We start from the raw sequence: 21,480 nt of genomic DNA, 5'->3' as shown, positions 1-21,480 counted from the left end.
CTGTGAGCTCCTTGAGGGAGCTTCCATCCCTGCTGAAGCTCTCACATACCCTTGGATAGAGCAGGCACTCAACAAACATTTACTGCATGAAGAATTAGTATGGAAGATACTTAACTTCACCTGAAGAGAACAACTAGTTCTGAGCTCTCCATGAATCTGAGATCAAAGGGGAGCTTGAATGAATTTCCACTGGCATTAGAGAGACAGCCCAGTCCTATGGCTGTGACTCTCCTCTGACACTGCTGTTGCCAGGGGAGGGGGGAGAGGGGAGAGGGAGGGACTGAGTTCATCCGATTCACCTCTGTGCTGCTTCTCTTGAGGTTAAGTGACTCAACCCAGGTCACACACTAGATAGGGATTAAGCCACTGGAGAAGTCCGAGTGACACAGGAAAGACTCAGAATTTAATGGGGTCATTGGAGTAGAGGGTGTCTGGAAGAGGTGACAGTGTTAGCTGGAGTGTCCAGAGGAAAACAAAAATCCCCTATAGACCCCCATTGTTCACCAGATCTTACCCACTCTCTCCTACTCGAGAGCATCACTCCAGCATCACCTGTTTTCTCTTCCCCTTTGGCATGAAGTCCTCCAAAGCTTTGTCTCATCCTGAAGTATCCACTTTCTCTTCACCCATGCTCTTTTGTGCTCACTAGTCCATCCAAATGGCCATTTCCATGGTTGCCAGTGACCTGCCAAATCCCGCGCCCAGTCCCCAGTCTTGTCTGATGTGGTCTTCACTCTCTTCTTGGTTGTTTCTGCATGTGGCTTTTCCAGGGCTCTCCCTGCCTCACTGGTCAGTCCTGCCCTGTTTCCCTCCCTGGACTCTCATTGCCTTGCTCCTGGAACCTGGAGCATCCCCAGGGTCCTCTCTTTCCCTGTGTGAGCTCAGCCAGTCTTCTGGCAGGGAACACCTCTTAATGCCTCCAAATGTGAGCCTCCATGACCTCCAGATTGGGGCATCCAGGCATGCTTTGCATTTAGTAGACATCCAGTTTGCATCACAAACTTGGCTTGCTCAAAAGCAAACTCCTGATTTGCCCCCACCTCCTTCCTCAGTGCTCCTCTTTCAGGAATAAGCAAGCCCCACTTTTCATTTGCTTGGGACACAGACTTTGAGATCCACCTCCTGTTCACATCCTGCATCCATCAGCTGGTTCTATAAGACCTGCCCTTAATGTATTGGGAATAACTAAGTCTCACTTTGCCCTGGCTCTGCCCCCCTGGCCCAAGCCATTGTCGTCCCTGCTCAGATCATGACAGTGGCCTCATCTCTGGACTCACTCATCCAGAATGATCCTTAGAAACCAAAGCCAGACACCACCGTACCTCTGTTCAGAACCCTCCAGTGGCTTTCTGTCACTCGCAGAGCAAATTACACCATCACAACCTGCACGGATGTCCCCAGACTTCCGCCCCTCTCCGTCCTCACTTCCCACCACACTCCCTCGCTTTGTCTTTGGAAGCACTGATTTCTCTGTTGCCTCCTGCTTCAGCCCTTTGTTCTTCCTACTCTTGCTGCTTGGAATGGTAGCTCCCATAGCAACTTTCCCTCTCGCTTGTTCCCTTTACCTTAAGTGAACCTTTATCAGAAGATTACTTCCTTAACTACCCTGTAATAAAACCCTCTTCCCTCGCAGCAGGACCTGCCAGCCCCTGGCCTGCCAGACGTTGGCTTCCTCTCTCACTAGGGTGGAAGACTGTGAAGGCAGGGCCTGCATCAGGAACTGAGTGTTTTACTTGCTGTCCGGCGCTCAGCAGAGTTGCCCATCCACAGGAGACATGAAGGATACATCTGCAGTGCAAATGAATTCAAAACTTTAGCAGTTGATCAGCAGAAAGCTATACTTCAATATCTTACATATGGAGAGCAGGCTTTGGGCTTTGTAGGTGCCTGGTCTCTAGTTGGGTGCAATAGTTAGCTGGCAGCCTGACTTAGAGCAGCTCACTGTTGGTTTCTTGTCCCTCACCTACGATAATACAGACTATCATGTATTTCATGTCCCAAATGCTATGCTGGATTATTTTTTAATTTTTTTATTATTATTAAATCATAGCTGTGTACATTAGTGCAATCAAGGGGTACAATGTGCTAGTTTCATATACAATCTGAAATATTTTCCTCAAACTGTTTAATATAGCCTTCATGACATTTTCTTAGTTATTGTATGTGGACGTTTGTATTCTGCACTTAGTAAGTTTCGCCTGTACCCATTCTAAGATGCACCATAGGTGTGGCCCCACCAATTGCTGTGCTGAATTCTTTATATACACTGCCTTCCCTTAAACCCAAGATTAAGTAGATGAAGAAGCTGAGGCTTACAGAAGTGAAATAATTTTGTCCATATTTTCATTAAGAGCCAGACTCGAAATGCAGTTGGTTATATTCTGAAGCCCATGAGTTGGACTATTGTAGCATGAAGACAGCTGGCCAGATGATCTCCAAGTGGCCTTCTAGCTCTTAGCTAGAGATTTTGAACTTTTGGGCAATGGAGAGGCACTGATGAGTTTTAAGCAGGGAAATGGCGCGGTTGGGTTACATGTAAAGAAAACGGTATGGCTGCATTGGCCTGGTTTCCCCCAAACCCAGAATCTGGGGCAGAGCAGAGGCTTATGGGTTTTTCCTTTATTAGGGAGCAGGATCCCAGAGAACAGAATGAGAGACATGAGGAATGAGACAGGGAAGCAGCGACGGTTAATTTGAAGATATATTACTAAGCTGGCTGCTTCTAAGAGACAGCTGATCACTCAATCTCTTGGATCACTATCTCAGGACATTCTGTTTGGAAGGAAAAAGAGATAAGAATTTATCCATTGGCTCCTATACTCCACTTGGCAAACGTTTGCCCTATGGAATGTTAATACCTCCACACAGTGTTCTGGGGATACATACACGCACACACACACACAAACACTGAACACACTTTGATGTGTGAAGTGACATACCATCAGCTCACACCTGTGTGCAGTTGAGTCGAGCTCCTCCCCGAGCTGGGGGCTTCAGGGGATGCTGGGCCAAAAGGATAGAAGATAAGTCATAAGCAGCAATGGAGGCGGGTTCGGAGCTCGGCTTGGGATGGGAGATGTTATGGGTTCCTCCTAATTGATATATGTTGAAGTCCTAATCCCCAGCATTTCAACATGTGACTTTATTAGGAAACAGGGTCCCTGCAGATGCAATTAGTTAGGATGCGAATATACCCTCATCCAATATGACTAGTGTCCTTATCAAAAGAGACAATTTGGAGACAGAAACCCACACACAGGGAGAATGCCACGTGAAGAGGAAGGCAGAGATCAGGGCGCTGCTTCCTCAAGCCACGGAACTTTAAAGCAAACAACTCGAAGCCAGGAGAGAGCATGGGACAGGTTCCCCTCACAGCCCTTGGAAGGAACCAACCCTGCTCACACCCCAATCTTGAACTTGCAACCTCTGGAACTGTGAGACAGCAAATCTTTGTTGTTTAAGCCATCCATTTTATGTTACTAGGAAACTCACAGAGGAGGTGAGACCCATCCATGTGAGGTATTTGTCACTCAATGGGTTATGGCAAAATGGAGGAATTTGCTCACTCAGGTAATAGGGCTGTGCAAAGGAATTTATTTGACTTTGGCATGAATTCAGGGGTTCAAGTCATGACATTAGGGCTCTCTGTCCTTGCCCCTGTCTCCACCTGTTGGAGCGAATGTTTGTGTCCCCTGGAAATGTATATGTTGAAGCCCTAACTGCCAATGTGATGGCATTTGGAGGTGGAGCCTTTAAGAAGTGATTAGATTTAATGGGGTTAAGGTGGGGGTGTCTTCAAGAAGAGACCAAAGATCATGTGTGCTCTCTCTCTCTCCCTGCCATGTGAAAATATAGCAAGGCAGCCCTCTGTAAGCTGGGGAGAGAACTCTTGCCAGGAAACAAACCAGCTGGCATCCCAGATGGTGGAACTTCTCAGCTCCAGAACTGTACAAAATAAATTTCTGTTGTTTATAAGCTTCCAGTTTAAGGTGTTTTGTTACAACAGCTGGAACAGACTAAGACAGTCTGGAGTTCTGGAGAGAGCTTTGGCCAAGGCCCAACCCAGCTGCGCTGAGAAGAAGGGCTTGGCTGCGGCTGACTGGGGTATGGGCTGCATAGGCTGGTCAGTTAGTCTGAGGAAGTCCAATTCCCCAGAACTGAATCAGGTGATAGAACACCACACAAATTTGGGGCTTGCTGGACAGGGTTGGGTAGCTGGCAGAGGTGTTATTTCTTTAGAGCTGAGAACAGATGGCATCAGGTAAGTTGCCCTTCACCTGTGTTCTGTGGCCTCACTTCTTTAGAGCATCAAGGGCAGCTTCAAGGTCAAGCTTCTTGTGTGGAAGTTGAGACACTTCATGGATACAATGATGACTGAGAAAATGCTGAAAAGGCCTGGAAGATCCCCAAAGAAGAAACCTTTGATTCCTACGGCCCTGCTGAAAGACAGCCTGGGGTGGAGGAATGAGCAGAGCTATGTCTGTCTTAAAGTGGCCCACAGTGTTGGACAGACATTCTCTCTCTCTCTTTTTTTTGAGACAGAGCCTCAAGCTGGGTAGAGTGCCGTGGCATTCACAGCTCACACCTACCTCCGACTTCTGGGCTCAAGTGATTCTCCTGCCTCCACCTCCCAAGTAGCTGGGACTACAGGCATCCGCCATAACAGCCAGCTATGTTTTGTTGCAGCCATCATTGTTGTTTGGATTCGAACCTGCCAGCTCAGGTGTACGTGGCTGGTGCCTTAGCTGCTTGAGCCACAGGCGCCGAGCCGGGACAGACATCCTCTAGTGACAAGGCCATTCTCCCCAGGGTATCTTTTCAAAGTTCTGATGCATCTTACACCTGCTGCAAATATGCAGACATAGACCATTTTGGAGCTCCTGGGTCTACTGGAACAGCTACTGGGAAAGGCATCTGCCAAAGTAAGATGCCTTCCTAGCCAGCACCAGCCAGGCATTTCCCACTTTGGGCAGCTGAGCAGGCATCTGCAAGGTGAACTTGTCAATGGACCACACTGCTTGGCAGTGTGGCTGTTTAATCATGGCTTTAAGGTTTCTTGTTGTTTAAATGTCACCACTTACTTAAAACTAAACCCAACCAGACTCTGAAAACAGTTTATCAGTGTAACTGGGTGCCAGCACAAAGCTCTCTTAAAATACATACCCTTTCATTCATAAAGGTATTAATGGGGCATTCGATTAGCCATTCTTTTCACTGCCAAGGAAACCATACTGAAACAGGTCACGGATTCAGAACAAAGAACTCCGACTCACTGGTGCAAACCCTGCGATAGCCATATCTCCCTTGCCAGGTAGTGAACCTTGTGATGGCCAGCCGCCTCCGCTGCCTTGTAAATGTCATTTGCAGCCCCTTCTGAGTTTTGTGACTCTAATGTGTGGGTGGTGGAGCTACAAAGCATTTCCCAAAGAAAAGCCCTCCTTAAAATACCTTTTGTTTTACAGACTGACCCACCTCTTCAACTCATGTACCTGCAGCAGGTGGGAGACTTGTGCCTTACCTGGGCAGCTGTGGTTCCTGGGCACTGTCAGAATATGCTGGGAAAGCAACAGGCAAGGTTTTATCCCCCATTCCCTCCCCCTCCCCCCTTCTTGGTTTCTCACATCGCTTTGTGCCTGTGTGTACCTGTTGTTTAGCTCCCACTTATAGGTGACAATCTGCAGTGTTCTTTGTCCGTTCCTGAGATACTTAAATACTTCACTTAAAATAATGGTCTCCAGTTCCCTCCAGGTTGCCACAAAAGACATTATTTCATTCCTTTTTATACTGAGTAGTATTCCATGGGGTGTGTGTGTGTGTACATTTTTTTATCCACTCAGGAAGTAATGGGCACTCAGACTGATTCCACATCTTTGCAGTTGTAAATTGTGCTGAGATAAACATTCAAGTGCAGATTTTTTTTTACCTTGAGAGACAGAGTCTTGCTTTGTTGCCCTAGCTAGAGTGCAGTGGCATCATGATGGCTTAGAGCAACCTCATACTCCTGGGTTCAAGTGGTCCTCCTGCCTTAGCCGCCTGAGCAGCTGGGACTAATTTTTCCATTAAAATGAGATTTTAATGCCTGGCTAATTTTTCTATTTTTAGTAGTGATGGGACCATGATATTTCTCAGGCTTGTCTCAAACTTTGGACCCCAAGTAATCCTTTTGCCTTGGGCTCCCAGAGTGCTAGGATTATAGGTGTGAGCCACTGCGCTTGACCCAGATGTCTTTTTGATATAATGAATTTTTTTTCCTTTTGGCAGATACCCAGTAGCGGAACTGCTGGATTGGATGGTAGGTCTACATTTATCTTTTTGAGGAAACTGTAATGTTTTCCATAAAGGATGTACTAATTTGCAGTCCTACCAACATTGTATAAGTGTTCTTTTCTCTCTGCATCCACACCAGCATCTATTGCTTTTTCATTTTTTAATAATGGCTATTCTGAAAAATAAGGAATGCTTCGTGATACAGGTCACCCTTGTGCAGACAGCCATGCTAATCTTTGTATTGTTCTAATTTTAGTATATGTGCTGCCTAAGAGTGCACAGATAGACCTGAATTCTTATGAGGTCTATCTCATAAATTTTCAGTCTCACTTTCTATATTCATAAAATGAGGCCAATGAACCAGTGTTAGTACTAGACAGAAGACCCTTGTAGGCTTGTTCAGAAAGGTAGGAGGGGTCTTTTAGGTTCCTAGAATCCAAAGAAGGGTTGGACAATGAAACTGTGGGAAAGTGGAGGAGAAACCAGGGCTCCCAAGTCACAAGGAACTTTCCTGTGGTTTGGACACATTTCTATCAAAAGCTGTCCAATGTCCTGGGAAAGGAAGTATGGTCACAGACCATCCCACAAACCATTGTAATTTCTATCACTGAAGAGTAGCTGACTTTCTTGCCTAATTTCAGTTTCAAATATCCTGAGAAGGGCATGGACTGACCAGGTTGTGTTCATACACTGGGTAAGTCAATTGGGGCAAAGGAGAGGTGGGGTCCCCTAAGGACATGGCAGTCCCTCTTCAGTCAGTAGATGGAGGATGTGATGGGGGAGGACATTGCTCCCAGGAGGAGGTTGGGATTTGGCAGAAATACCATAGGGTAGTGGTTCCCACCATTTTGGGCACTTTAAAAAAAAATTTTTTTTTATTGTTAAATCATAGTTGTGTACATTAGTGCAATCAAGGGGTACAATGTGCTTGTTTCATATACAATCTGAAATATTCTCATCAAACTGTTCAACATAGCCTTCATGGCATTTTCTTAGTTATTGTATGTAGACATTTGTATTCTGCCTTTAGTAAGTTTCGCCTGTACCCATTCTAAAATGCACCATAGATGTGGCCCCACCCATTACCCTCCCTTCACCCTAATCTCCCCCCTCCCTTCCCCTTCCTTGGCCCTTTCCTCATAGTCTTGTGCTATAGTTGGGTTATAGCCTTCATGTGAAAGCTATAATTTAGCTTCATAGTAGAGCTGAGTACATTGGATACTTTTTCTTCCATTCCTGACATACTTTGCTAAGAAGAATATGTTCCAGCTTCATCTATGTAAACATGAAAGAGGTAAAGTCTCCATCTTTCTTTAAGGCTGCATAATATTCCATGTATACATGTACCACAATTTGTTAATCCATTCATGGGTCGATGGGCACTTGGGCTTCTTCCATGACTTAGCAATTATGAATTGGGCTGCAATAAACATTCTGGTACAGGTGTCTTGTTATATTGTGATTTTTGGTCTTCGGGGTATAAACCTAGTAAAGGAATTATAGGATCTAATGGCAGGTCTATTTTTAGGTCTCTAAGTATTCTCCAAACATCCTTCCAGAAGGAGCGTATTAGTGTGCATTCCCACCAGCAGTGTAGAAGTGTGCCCTTTTCTCCACATCCACGCCAACATCTCTGGTTTTGGGATTTTGTTATGTGGGCTACTCTTACTGGGGTTAGGTGATATCTCAAAGTAGTTTTGATTTACATTTCTCTGATGATTAAGGATGATGACCTTTTTTTCATGTGTTTGTAGATCGTGCATCTGTCTTCTTTAGAGAAGTTTCTCTTCAAGTCCCTTGTCCACCCTGAGATGGGATCACGTGTTCTTTTCTTGCTAATACATTTGAGTTCTCTGTGGATTCTGGTTATTAGACCTTTATCGGAGGTATAACCTGCAAATATTTTCTCCCACTCTGAGGGCTGTCTGCTTGTTTTACTTACTATGTTCTTGGCTGTGCAGAAGCTTTTTAGTTTAATCAGGTCCCAGTAGTGTATTTTTGAAGCTGCTTCAATTGCCTGCGGAGTCCTCCTCATAAAATATTCACCCAGGCCGATTCCTTCAAGAGTTTTACCTGCACTTTCTTCAAGTATTTTTATAGTTTCATGTCTTAAGTTTAAATCTTTTATCCAGTGAGAGTCTATCTTAGTTAATGGTGAAAGGCGTGGGTCCAGTTTCAATCTACAGGTCACCAGCCAGTTCACCCAGCACCATTTGTTAAATAGGGAATCTTTTCCCCACTGAATGTTTTTAATTGGCTTGTCAAAGATCAAATAACGGTAAGTAGCTGGATTCATCTCTTGGTTCTCTATTCTGTTCCAGACATCTACTTCTCTGTTTTTGTGCCAATACCATGCTGTTTTGATCACTATCAATTTATAGTACAATCTCAGGTCTGGCAGCGTGATTCCTCCTGCTGTGTGTTTATTGCTGAGTAATGTTTTGGCTATTCAAGGTTTTTTCTGATTCCATATAAAATGAAGTATTATTTTTTCAAGATCTTTAAAATATGACAATGGAGCTTTAATAGGAATTGCATTAAAATTATATATTGCTTTGGGTAGTATAGACATTTTAACAATGTTGATTCTTCCCAGCCATGAGCATGGTATGTTTTTCCATTTGTTAACATCTTCAGCTATTTCTTTTCTTAAAAGTTTATAGTTCTCTTTGTAGAGATCTTTCATGTCCTTTGTTAGGTATACTCCCAAATATTTCATCTTCTTTGGCACTACTGTGAAAGGAATAGAGTCCTTGACTGTTTTTTCGGCTTGGTTATTGTTCATATACATAAAAGCTACAGATTTATGAGTGTTGATTTTGTAGCCTGAGACATTGCTGTATTCCTTGATCACTTCTAAAAGTTTTATAGTAGAATACCTAATGTTTTCCAGATATACAATCATATCATCTGCAAAGAGTGAAAGTTTGATCTCTTCTGACCCTATGTGGATACCCTTGATCGCCTTTTCTTCCCTAATTACAATGGCTAGAACTTCCATTACAATGTTAAAGAGTAATGGAGGTGATGGGGAACCTTGCCTGGTTCCTGATCTAAGTGGAAATGATTTCAATTTAACTCCATTCAATACGATATTGGCTGTGGGTTTGCTGTAGATGGCCTCTATTAGTTTAAGAAATGTCCCTTCTATACCAATTTTCTTAAGTGTTCTGGTCATGAAGGGATGCTGGATATTATCAAAAGCTTTTTCTGTGTCAATTGAGAGAATCACATGGTCTTTATTTTTTAGTTTGTTTATGTGCTGAATTACATTTATAGATTTACGTATATTGAACCAGCCTTGAGACCCTGGGATAAATCCCACTTGGTCATGGTGTATAATTTTTTTGATGTGTTGCTGGATTCTGTTTGTTAGGATCTTATTGAGTATTTTAGCATGAGTATTCATTAGTGATCTTGGTCTATAATTTTCTTTTCTTGTTGGGTCTTTCCCTGGTTTGGGGATCAAGGTAATGATTGCTTCGTAGAATGTGTTGGGTAATATTCCTTCTTTTTCTATATATATATATTTTTAATTTTTTTATTAAATCATAACTGTATACAATGATATGATTATGGGGCATCATACACTCACTTCACAAACCATTTGACACATTTTTTTTTTTTTAATTTTTTTATTAAATCATAACTGTATACAATGATATGATTATGGGGCATCATATACTCACTTCATAAACCATTTGACACATTTTTATCACAGTGGTTAACATAGCCTTTCCGGCGTTATCTCAGTTACTGTGCCAAAACATTTACATTCTACATTTACCAAGTTTCGCAAATACCCCTGTAATATGCACCACAGGTGTGATCCCACCGATTCCCCTCCCTCTACCCACCCCCCCCTTTCCCACTTCCCCCTGTTGTTAAGTTGTAGCTGGGTTATAGCTTTCATGTGAGAGTCCCAAATTAGTTTCATAGTAGGGCTGTGTACATTGGGTATTTTTTCTTCCATTCTTGGGATACTTTACTAAGAAGAATATGTTCCAGCTCCATCCATGTAAACATGAAAGAGGTAAAGTCTCCATCTTTCTTTAAGGCTGCATAGTATTCCATGGTATACATATACCACAATTTATTAATCCATTCGTGGATCGATGGACACTTGGGCTTTTTCCATGACTTAGCTATTATGAATTGGGCTGCAATAAACATTCTGGTACAAATATCTTTGTTATGTTGTGATTTTTGGTCTTCTGGGTATATGCCCAGCAGAGGAATTACAGGATTGAATGGCAGATCTATTTTTAGATCTCTGAGTGTTCTCCATATATCTTTCCAAAAGGAATGTATTAATTTGCATTCCCACCAGCAGTGCAGAAGTGTTCCCTTTTCTCCGCATCCACGCCAACATCTCTGGTCTTGAGATTTTGTGATATAGGCTAGTCTCATTGGAGTTAGATGATATCTCAAAGTAGTTTTGATTTGCATTTCTCTGATGATTAAAGATGATGAGCATTTTTTCATATGTCTGAAGGCCGTGCGCCTGTCTTCTTCAGAGAAGTTTCTCTTCAAATCCCTTGCCCAGCCTGCGATGGGATCCCTTGTTTTTTTCTTGCTGATGCGTTTGAGTTCTCTGTGGATTCTGGTTATTAAACCTTTGTCAGAGTTATACCCTGCAAATATCTTCTCCCATTCTGAGGGCTGTCTGCTTGCTCTGCTTACTGTGTTCTTAGCTGTGCAGAAGCTTTTTAGTTTGATCAAGTCCCAGTAGTGTATTTTTGAAGCTGCTTCAATTGCCCGGGGGGTTCTCCTCATGAAATACTCACCCAGACCAATTTCTTCAAGGGTTTTCCCTGCATTCTCCTCTAGTATTTTTATAGTTTCATGTCTTAAGTTTAAATCTTTAATCCAATGAGAGTCTATCTTAGTTAATGGTGAAAGGTGTGGGTCCAATTTCAGTCTTCTGCAGGTTGCCAGCCAGTTCACCCAGCACCATTTGTTAAATAGGGAATCTTTTCCCCACTGAATGTTTTTAATTGGCTTGTCAAAAATCAAATAGCGGTAAGTAGCTGGATTCATCTCTTGGTTCTCTATTCTATTCCAGATATCTACTTCTCTGTTTTTGTGCCAATACCATGCTGTTTTGATCACTATCGATTTGTAGTAAAGTCTGAGGTCTGGTAGTGTGATTCCTCCTGTTTTGTTTTTATTTCTGAGTAATGTCTTGGCTATTCGAGGTTTTTTCTGATTCCATATAAAACGAAGTAATGTTTTTTCAAGATCTTTAAAATATGACAGTGGAGCTTTAATAGGGAGTGCGTTGAAATTATATATTGCTTTGGGTAGTATGGACATTTTGATAATGTTGATTCTTCCCAGCCATGAGCATGGTATGTTTTTCCATTTGTTAACATTTTCCGCTATTTCTTTTCTTAGAGTTTCATAGTTCTCTTTATAGAGATCTTTCACGTCTTTTGTTAGGTAAATTCCCAAATATTTCATCTTCTTTGGCACTACTGTGAATGGGATAGAGTCCTTAACTGCTTTTTCAATTTGACTGTTGTTGGTGTATATAAAGGCTACCGATTTATGAATGTTGATTTTGTAACCTGAGACGCTGCTGTACTCCTTGATCACTTCTAGGAGTTTTGTAGTAGAGTCCCTAGTGTTTTCCAGATACACAATCATATCATCTGTGAAGAGCGAGAGTTTGATCTCTTCTGACCCTATATGGATACCCTTGATCGCCTTTTCTTCCCTAATTGCGGTGGCTAAAACTTCCATTACAATGTTGAAAAGCAATGGAGACAATGGGCAGCCTTGTCTGGTTCCTGATCTGAGTGGAAATGATTCCAATTTAACTCCATTCAATATGATATTGGCTGTGGGTTTGCTGTAGATAGCCTCTATCAGTTTAAGAAAAGTCCCTTCTAGACCAATTTTCTTGAGTGTTCTGATCATGAAGGGATGCTGGATATTATCAAAAGCTTTTTCTGCATCAATTGAGAGAATCATATGGTCTTTGTTTTTTAATTTGTTTATGTGCTGAATTACATTTATAGATTTACGTATATTGAACCAGCCTTGAGACCCTGGGATAAAACCGACTTGGTCATGATGTATAATTTGTTTGATGTGTTGTTGGATTCTGTTTGTTAGGATCTTGTTGAATATTTTTGCATCTATATTCATTAGTGATATTGGTCTATAATTTTCTTTTCTTGTTGGGTCTTTTCCTGGTTTGGGGATCAGGGTGATGTTTGCTTCATAGAATGTGTTGGGTAGTCTTCCTTCTTTTTCTACCTTTTGGAACAGGTTGAGTAATATAGGTACTAATTCCTCTTTAAAGGTTTGGTAGAATTCTGACGTGAAACCATCTGGTCCCGGGCTTTTCTTTTTAGGGAGGTTTTGTATAGTTGATGCTATTTCTGAACTTGATATGGGTCTGTTCAACATTTCCACTTGATTCTGGTTAAGTCTTGGAAGGTGGCGTGCTTCCAAGTATCGGTCTATTTCCTTCAGATTTTCATATTTCTGAGAATAAAGTTTCTTGTAATATTCATTAAGGATTTTTTGGATTTCTGATGAGTCTGTGGTTATTTCGTCTTTGTTGTTTCTGATTGATGATATTAGAGATTTTACTCTTTTTTTCCTGATTAGGTTGGCCAGAGGTTTATCTATTTTATTGACCTTTTCAAAAAACCAGCTTTTTGATTTATTGATCTGTTGTATTATTCTTTTGTTTTCAATTTCATTTAATTCTGCTCTAATTTTGGTTATTTCTTTTCTTCTATTGGGTTTGGGGTTGGAATGTTCTTCCTTTTCCAGTTGCGTGAGATGTCCCATTAAGTTGTTAACTTCCTCTCTTTCCGTTCTCTTGAGGAAGGCTTGCAGTGCTATAAATTTCCCTCTTAGAACTGCCTTTGCAGTGTCCCAGAGGTTCTGATAGCTTGTGTCTTCATTGTCATTTTGTTCCAAAAAATTGGTGATTTCTTTCTTAATCTCATCTCTGACCCAGCTATCATTCAGCATAAGGTTATTTAACTTCCATGTTTTTGTATGGGTATGCAGATTCCTGTTGTTACTCAATTCAAGTTTTATTCCATGATGGTCCGAGAAGATGCATGGAATAATTTCTATTCCTTTAAATTTACAGAGGTTAGACTTGTGACCTAAAATGTGATCAATTTTGGAGTAAGTTCCGTGGGCTGATGAGAAGTATGTGTATTCAGTTTTGTTGGGATGAAATGTTCTGTAGATGTCTGCTAAATCTAAATATTGGATGGTTAGGTTTAAATCTAAGATTTCTTTGCTCAGCTTCTTTCTGGAGGATCGATCCAACACTGCCAAGGGAGTGTTGAAATCTCCAACGATTATGGAGCTGGAGGAAATCAAGTTACTCATGTCTGTTAGAGTTTCTCTTATAAATTGAGGTGCATTCTGGTTGGGTGCATAGATATTAATAATTGAGATCTCGTCATATTGAGTATTACCCTTAACAAATATGAAGTGACCATTCTTGTCCTTCCTTACTTTTGATGGTTTAAAGCCTACTGTATCTGCAAATAAAATTGCAACACCTGCTTTTTTCTGATTACCATTTGCCTGAAATATGGATGACCATCCTTTCACCCTGAGTCTGTATTTGTCTTTTAAGTTGAGATGTGACTCTTGTATGCAACAAATATCTGGCTTGAGTTTTTGTATCCAGTCAGCTAACCTATGCCTCTTTAGAGGACAGTTTAAGCCATTCACATTGATGGAGAGTATTGATAAGTCTGGTGGAATTTTGGGTATCGAGTTTTTCAAAGGTCCAGTGGACATTTTTAATCCTTTCGCCAGTGTGGAAGTTGGAGTTTGATCCGAAGATTCTGAGTGAGTTTACTTTTGTGGTATAGGATTGGGTTGGTCATTGTGGAGGATAGGTCTGAGAACATCCTGAAGAGCTGGTTTACTTATGGCAAATTTTTTCAACATATGAATGTCATTGAAGTATTTAATTTCTCCATCATAGATGAAACTCAGTTTAGCTGGATACAAGATCCTGGGTTGAAAGTTTTTTTGCTTTAGGAGATTAAAAGTTGATGACCAGCCTCTTCTTGCTTGAAAAGTTTCAGCAGAGAGATCTGCAGTTATTCTAATATTCTTACCTTTGTACGTTATAGTTTTCTTTCGCCGGGCTGCTTTGAGAATCTTCTCTTTCATGTTAACTTTAGTGAAGCTAATTATGATATGTCTGGGAGATGGCTTATTGGGGTTGAATTGTGCTGGGGTTCTGAAGCTGTCTGCTATCTGAATTTCAGATTCTCTAGGCATGTCTGGAAAATTTTCTTTCATAATTTCATGTAGAAGGGCCTCTGTGTCCTTGGCAGCTACTTCATCAGTCTCCGAAATTCCTATAACACTTATGTTGTTTTTTTTAGAATTATCTGAGAGCTCTCTGAGTGAGTGATCTGTTTTTGCTCTCCATTTCTCTTCCTCTTTGAGAGATTGGGAGCGTTCGAAGACTTTATCTTCAATGTCAGAAATCCTTTCTTCTGCTTGCTCCATTCTGTTACTGAGGGATTCTACTGTATTTTTCATATCTTTGAGGGCTGTAAGTTCTTGTTTCAGTGTGTCTAAGTCTTTGGTGGTTTTGTCTTTAAATTCGTTAAATTCTTGAGACAATTTTTGAATTTCTCCTCGAATTCCTAATTCCATTTTATTAATCTTGTCTGCAAACCAAATTCTGAATTCGACTTCTGACATCTCAGCCAGTTGTTTATGAATGGGATCTTCAATCACATCTGCCGTATCTTTTCTTGGGGGGGTTGATCTATTCTGGTTATTCATGTTACCAGAGTTTTTCCTCTGATTCCGCCCCATGGTTTACTCCCTTTGGTTTTTCCCCTGGGGTTTTATCGAGGGCCCGTACAATGTTGTGGCCTGAGAAACTGGGGCCCTGTCTGGTGTGGTGGAGCAAAGTGGTTCTGTCTTGTTTTCAGCTGGTTTCTGTTCGATCCTATTGCAACTTCTACTCTGGCTTGAAGTCTCAGCTGTGTGAAAAAATCAGCAATTAAGTCACCCCGCCTGCCCACCTCTGGCCCCAGTTGGAAAAGGAGAATCAAACCTTCCTACAATCGCACACCCAGGGCACCGCCTGAAGAGTCCTCAGTCTATTAGCCCAGTTCAAAAGGTCCGAATCAACTGTCTCAATCGGCACTTGTCTCGGGTGGAAGGGTTCAAGAGGTCTCTGGGAACTGGATCACAGGGGCCTGGTGACTCCTCTGACACAGCTCACCCCAGTGCAGCGTGGAGTCAGGAGGAGCCACCCAGCAAACAGAGCAGTCTGGGAAGGTTGACGTCTCCTTCCCCACTTTGCCCCTCCGTCGGTCCCAGTCACTGGTATCTCTGCAGATGGCTAACCCAGTTGCCTGCAGTGAACAGACACTCCAGGGGTTTGCACCTGCCTGAATCGCGAGGAAGTCTGCCAGGCCCCCGCAGACTGCCGCTATCTAGCAGGAGGAGATGGGGCCTGACATCTTTGAGTGTTTGATGCAGGTGATGGGAAGGAGGTGTTCACTCAGGCTTAGCCCCGTCCCTGATGCATGCTGCTAACAGAACAGAACAGAACAGACAACTTTGTGAGGTTCTGTCTCTGTTCCTGTCGTCGCCTACAGGAGACGGGCTGTTTTGAGTTCAAACGTCTTTGCTGCTGGAGAATTGCGTCTGAACACCTCTCTGGGTCGGCCCCGCCCTGGAGGCTTCCGGGTTTGTGAGCCGTGTCACTGGTGGCCTCCTCTGGTTGCCCAGGGAGACAGGGGGTGTGGCCTCAGAATATCCAGAAGTGAGCGTTCTGCCGTTAAAGAAAAAACGGCTGTTGATCTACCTCCAGGGAACTGCTGCTCTGGTGTGGGCACTCAGGCGACCCTTTTCTCCTCTGTCCCACGCCCCAGAGTCAGCACTGAGCGGCCGCAGTTTGTGCTGGGTCCACACCCCTTAAGAGATCCCCCAAGAATCAGAACTCTTGGGGGATGGGCCCCCAGACCCCGATTGGGAGTGGGGCGGGGGGAAGCTAGAGTTTCATTCAGTTTCACGCAATACTACGGTCCGGGGAGGGCTCCTGCACTGCACCGCAGGGAAGTGCCGCCAAGGCTTGATTTCCCCTCAGCAGAGTGCCCTCTCCTCGTTCACGTGTCCCAGAGTCAGCGCTGACCTGACGCAGCTCAGGCACTGTGCACTCCCCTCGAGAAATCACCCAAGGAGCCGAACTCCTGGGGGATAGGCCCTCAGACCCCGAGTGAGAGTAGGGGTTCTCAGCTCTCAGGGGAAGGCCAGAGTCTGATTCAGTCTTGGGCCCCGTATGCCCGGGGAGGGTTGGTGCACTGCACCGCAGGGAAGTGCCGCGAGGCGTGACTCCCCCTCAGCCCGGTGCCCTCTCCTCACTCGGCGCGCCTCAGAGTCAATGCTGACCAGTCGCACTCAAGGGGACTGTCCACTCCCCTTGAGAAATCACCCAAGGATCCGAAGTCCTGGGGGACAGGCCTCCAGACCTCAGTGGGCGGGAGGGGAGTGCCAGGGATTCAGGGTTGCCGGCAAAGGATTCCCAAAGTCTTATTCAGCCCTATGTCCGGCAGGAGAACGCCACGGCACCCCAGTAGGGGAGGTAGGTCCAGTTTTTAGAAGGTCTCTCCCGTGGAGTGTAGTGGGAGGGCCTTTAATTTCTGCCCGCTTGTTGAATTATGGGGCTCTAGAGCCGGTCTCATGGGGGAGGGGGACTCCCGTCCGCTTGGTGGTGGATTTTGTACCTTTTGTTTGCGTCCTTGTGATCACAACTTGCCTCAGCGGTGTTGATGTGCGTTCTTCAGCCTTCTCTCTTGGTGAGGCTCAAGTCCACCAGGATACTTACTAAATTCCTGTCCCTTAACTCTCCTTCTGGACGGGAGCCTTTGTTGAAAGCTGGCTTCAGTCCGCCATCTTGTCTCCCCCCTTCTTTTTCTATATTTTGGAAGAGGTTTAGTAGTATAGGGACTAGGTTCTTCTTTAAAGATTTGGTAGAATTCTGATGTAAAGCCATCTGGTCCTGGGCTTTTCTTTTTAGGGAGATTTTGTATAGTTGATGCTATTTCAGAACTTGATATAGGCCTGTTCAACATTTCCACTTCATTCTGGCTAAGTCTTAGTAGGAGGCATACTTCCAGGTATTGGTCAATTTCTTTCAGATTTTTATATTTCCAAGAGCAGAGTTTCTTTCTTTTTTTTTTTTTTTTATTGTTGGGGATTCATTGAGGGTACAATAAGCAGGTTACACTGATTGCAATTGTTAGGTAAAGTCCCTCTTGCAATCATGTCTAGCCCCCATAAAGTGTGACACACACCATGGCCCCGCCCCCCTCCCTCCGTCCCTCTTTCTGCTTCCCCTCCCCATAAACTTAATTGTCATTAATTGTCCTTATATCAAAATTGAGTACATAGGATTCATGCTTCTCCATTCTTGTGATGCTTTACTAAGAATAATGTCTTCCACTTCCATCCAAGTTAATACGAAGGATGTAAAGTCTCCATTTTTTTTAATGACTGAATAGTATTCCATGGTATACATATACCACAGCTTGTTAATCCATTCCTGGGTTGGTGGGCATTTAGGCTGCTTCCACATTTTGGCGATTGTAAATTGAGCTGCAATAAACAGTCTAGTACAAGTGTCCTTTTGATAAAAGGATTTTTTTCCTTCTGGGTAGATGCCCAGTAATGGGATTGCAGGATCAAATGGGAGGTCTAGCTTGAGTGCTTTGAGGTTTCTCCATACTTCCTTCCAGAAAGGTGTACTAGTTTGCAGTCCCACCAGCAGGGTAAAAGTGTTCCCTTCTCTCCACATCCACGCCAGAATCTGCAGTTTTGAGATTTTGTGATGTGGGCCATTCTCACTGGGGTTAGATGATATCTCAGGGTTGTTTTGATTTGCATTTCTCTAATATATAGAGATGATGAACATTTTTTCATGTGTTTGTTAGCCATTCGTCTGTCATCTTTAGAGAAAGTTCTATTCATGTCTCTTGCCCATTGATATATGGGATTGTTGGCTTTTTTCATGTGGATTAATTTGAGTTCTCTATAGATCCTAGTTATCAAGCTTTTGTCTGATTGAAAATATGCAAATATCCTTTCCCATTGTGCAGGTTGTCTCTTTGCTTTGGTTCTTGTCTCCTTAGCTGTACAGAAGCTTTTCAGTTTAATGAAGTCCCATTTGTTTATTTTTGTTGTTGTTGCAATTGCCATGGCAGTCTTCTTCATGAAGTCTTTCCCCAGGCCAATATCTTCCAGTGTTTTTCCTATGCTTTCTTGGAGGATTTTTATTGTTTCATGCCTTAAATTTAAGTCCTTTATCAATCTTGAATCAATTTTTGTGAGTGGGGAAAGGTGTGGGTCCAGTTTCAGTCTTTTACATGTAGACATCCAGTTCTCCCAACACCATTTATTGAATAGGGATTCTTTCCCCCAAGGTATGTTCCTGTTTGGTTTATGGAAGATTAGGTGGTTGTAAGATGTTAGTTTCATTTCTTGGTTTTCAATTCGATTCCAAGTGTCTATGTCTCTGTTTTTGTGCCAGTACCATGCTGTCTTGACCACTATGGCTTTTAGTACAGACTAAAATCTGGTATGCTGATGCCCCTAGCTTTATTTTTATTACTAAGAAGTGCCTTAGCTATACGGATTTTTTTCTGTTTCCATACAAAACGCAGAATCATTTTTTCCAAATCTTGAAAGTACGATGTTGGTATTTTGATAGGAATGGCATTGAATAGGTAGATTGCTTTGGGAAGTATAGACATTTTAACAATGTTGATTCTTCCCATCCATGAGCATGGTAGGTTCTTCCATTTGTTAATATCCTCTGCTATTTCCTTTCTGAGGATTTCATAGTTTTCTTTACAGAGGTCCTTCACCTCCTTCTTTAGGTATATTCCTAGGTATTTCATTTTCTTTGAAACTATGGTGAAGGGAGTTGTGTCCTTAATTAGCTTTTCATTTTGACTGTTATTGGTGTATACAAAGGCTACTGACTTGTGGACATTGATTTTATATCCTGAAACATTACTGTATTTTTTGATGACTTCTAGGAGTCTTATGGTTGAATCTTTGGGGTTCTTAAAGTATAAGATCATGTCGTCAGCAAAGAGGGAGAGTTTGACCTCCTCTGCTCCCATTTGGATTCCCTTTATTTCCTTGTCTTGCCTAATTGTATTGGCTAGAACTTCCAGAACTATGTTGAATACTAAAGGTGATAGAGGACAACCTTGTCTGGTTCCGGTTCTAAGAGGAAAAGCTTTCAGTTTTACTCCATTCAGTAAAATATTGGCTGTGGGTTTGTCATAGATAGCTTCAATCAGTTTTAGAAATGTGCCACCTATGCCTATACTCTTCAGTGTTCTAATTAGAAAAGGATGCTGGATTTTATCAAATGCTCTTTCTGCATCTATTGAGAGGATCATGTGATCTTTATTTTTGCCTCTTTAATATGGTGGATAACGTTTATGGACTTGCGTATGTTAAACCAGCCTTGCATCTCTGGGGTGAAGCCTACTTGATCATGATGAATGACTTTTTGATGATAAGCTGTAATCTATTCGCTAGGATTTTGTTGAGAATTTTTGCATCTATAGTCATGAGTGAGATTGGTCTGAAATTCTCCATTTTGTTTGGGTCTTTTCCTGGTTTTGGTATAAGGGTGATGTTTGCTTCATAGAATGTGTTGGGGAAGATTCCTTCTTCCTCAATTTTTTGAAATAAATTCTGCAGTACAGGAATAAGCTCTTCCTTGAAGGTTTGATAGAATTCTGGAGTGAAGCCATCTGGACCAGGGCATTTTTTGGTTGGAAGCTTTTTTATTGTTTCTTTGATCTCTGCTTGAAATTGGTCTGTTCAGGAGCTCTATTTCTTCCTGGCTGAGTCTAGGGAGAGGGTGTGATTCCAAATATTGATCCATTTCCTTCACATTGTCAAATTTCTGGGCATAGAGTTTCCGGTAGTATTCAGGGATGATCTCTTGTATCTCTGTGGGATCAGTTGTTATTTCCCCCTTATCATTTCTGATTGAGGTTACTAGAGATTTTACTTTTCTATTCCTCGTTAGTCTGGCCAATGGTTTATCTATTTTATTTATTTTTTCAAAAAACCAACTTCTTGTTTCATTAATTTTGTGAATGATTCTTTTGTTTTCAATTTCATTGATCTCTGATTTGATTTTGGATATTTCTTTTCTTCTACTGAGTTTAGGCTTAGATTGTTCTTCTTTTTGCAATTCCATAAGATCTCTTGTGAGATTGTTGATGCGCTCTCTTTCTGTTTTTCGAATGTAGGCATCTAAAGCGATGAATTTTCCTCTCAAAACTGCTTTTGCAGTATCCCACAGGTTTTGGTAGCTTGTGTCTTCATTGTTGTTATGCTCAAGGAAGTTAATGATTTCCTGTTTTATTTCTTCCTGCACCCATCTGTTATTCAACAGAAGATTGTTTAATTTCCATGCCTTTGGGTGGGGTCGAGCATTTTTGTTAGAGTTGAGTTCCACCTTTAGTGCCTTATGGTCTGAGAAGATACAAGGTAAAATTTCAATTCTTTTGATTCTGTTGATATTTGTTTTGTGTCCCAGGATATGATCAATTTTGGAGAATGTTCCATGGGGTGATGAGAAGAATGTATATCCTTTATCTTTGGGGTGGAGTGTTCTATATGCGTCTATCAAGGACAGTTGTTCTAGGGTCTCATTTCAATCTCTTATATCTTTGTTTAATTTCTTTAGAGGATCTGTCCAGCTCTGTAAGAGGTGTGTTAAAGTTCCCTGTTATGATGGTATTGTCAGATATCATATTGCTCAGACTGAGTAAGGTCTGGTTCAAGAATCTGGGAGCATTTAAATTGGGTGCATAAATATTTAGGATTGAAATGTCTTCTTGTTGTATTTTTCCCTTGACCAATATAAAGTGACCATCTTTGTCTTTTTTGACTTTAGTTGCTTTAAATCCACATGTATCTGAAAATAAGATTGCAACTCCTCTTTTCTTCTGAATTCCATTTGCCTGAAAAATTGTCTTCCAACCCTTGACTCGGAGCTTTAATTTGTCTTTTGAAGCCAGATGTGTTTCTTGCAGACAGCAAATGGATGGCTTGTGTTTTTTAATCCAGTCAGCCAATCTATGTCTCTTCAGTGGGGAATTCAAGCCATTAACATTTATGGAGATAATTGATAAGTGTGGTAGTATTCTATTCGGATTG

The 21,480-nt window shown here is 42.2% G+C and overlaps 1 non-coding gene across 1 annotated transcript; it reads right to left on the bottom strand.

Moving 5' to 3' along the window:
- Positions 1-6,445: 6,445 nt before the first annotated feature.
- LOC128582802 (U6 spliceosomal RNA) lies at positions 6,446-6,547 on the bottom strand. Its single transcript, XR_008379239.1, has one exon. It is a non-coding gene; the product is annotated as a U6 spliceosomal RNA (small nuclear RNA).
- Between the last annotated feature and the right edge of the window lie 14,933 nt (positions 6,548-21,480).

Source organism: Nycticebus coucang, chromosome 3 (genome assembly GCF_027406575.1).
Source record: "Nycticebus coucang isolate mNycCou1 chromosome 3, mNycCou1.pri, whole genome shotgun sequence".
Taxonomy (NCBI): Eukaryota; Metazoa; Chordata; class Mammalia; order Primates; family Lorisidae; genus Nycticebus; species Nycticebus coucang.
This window is presented reverse-complemented; position numbering and strand designations above follow the sequence as displayed.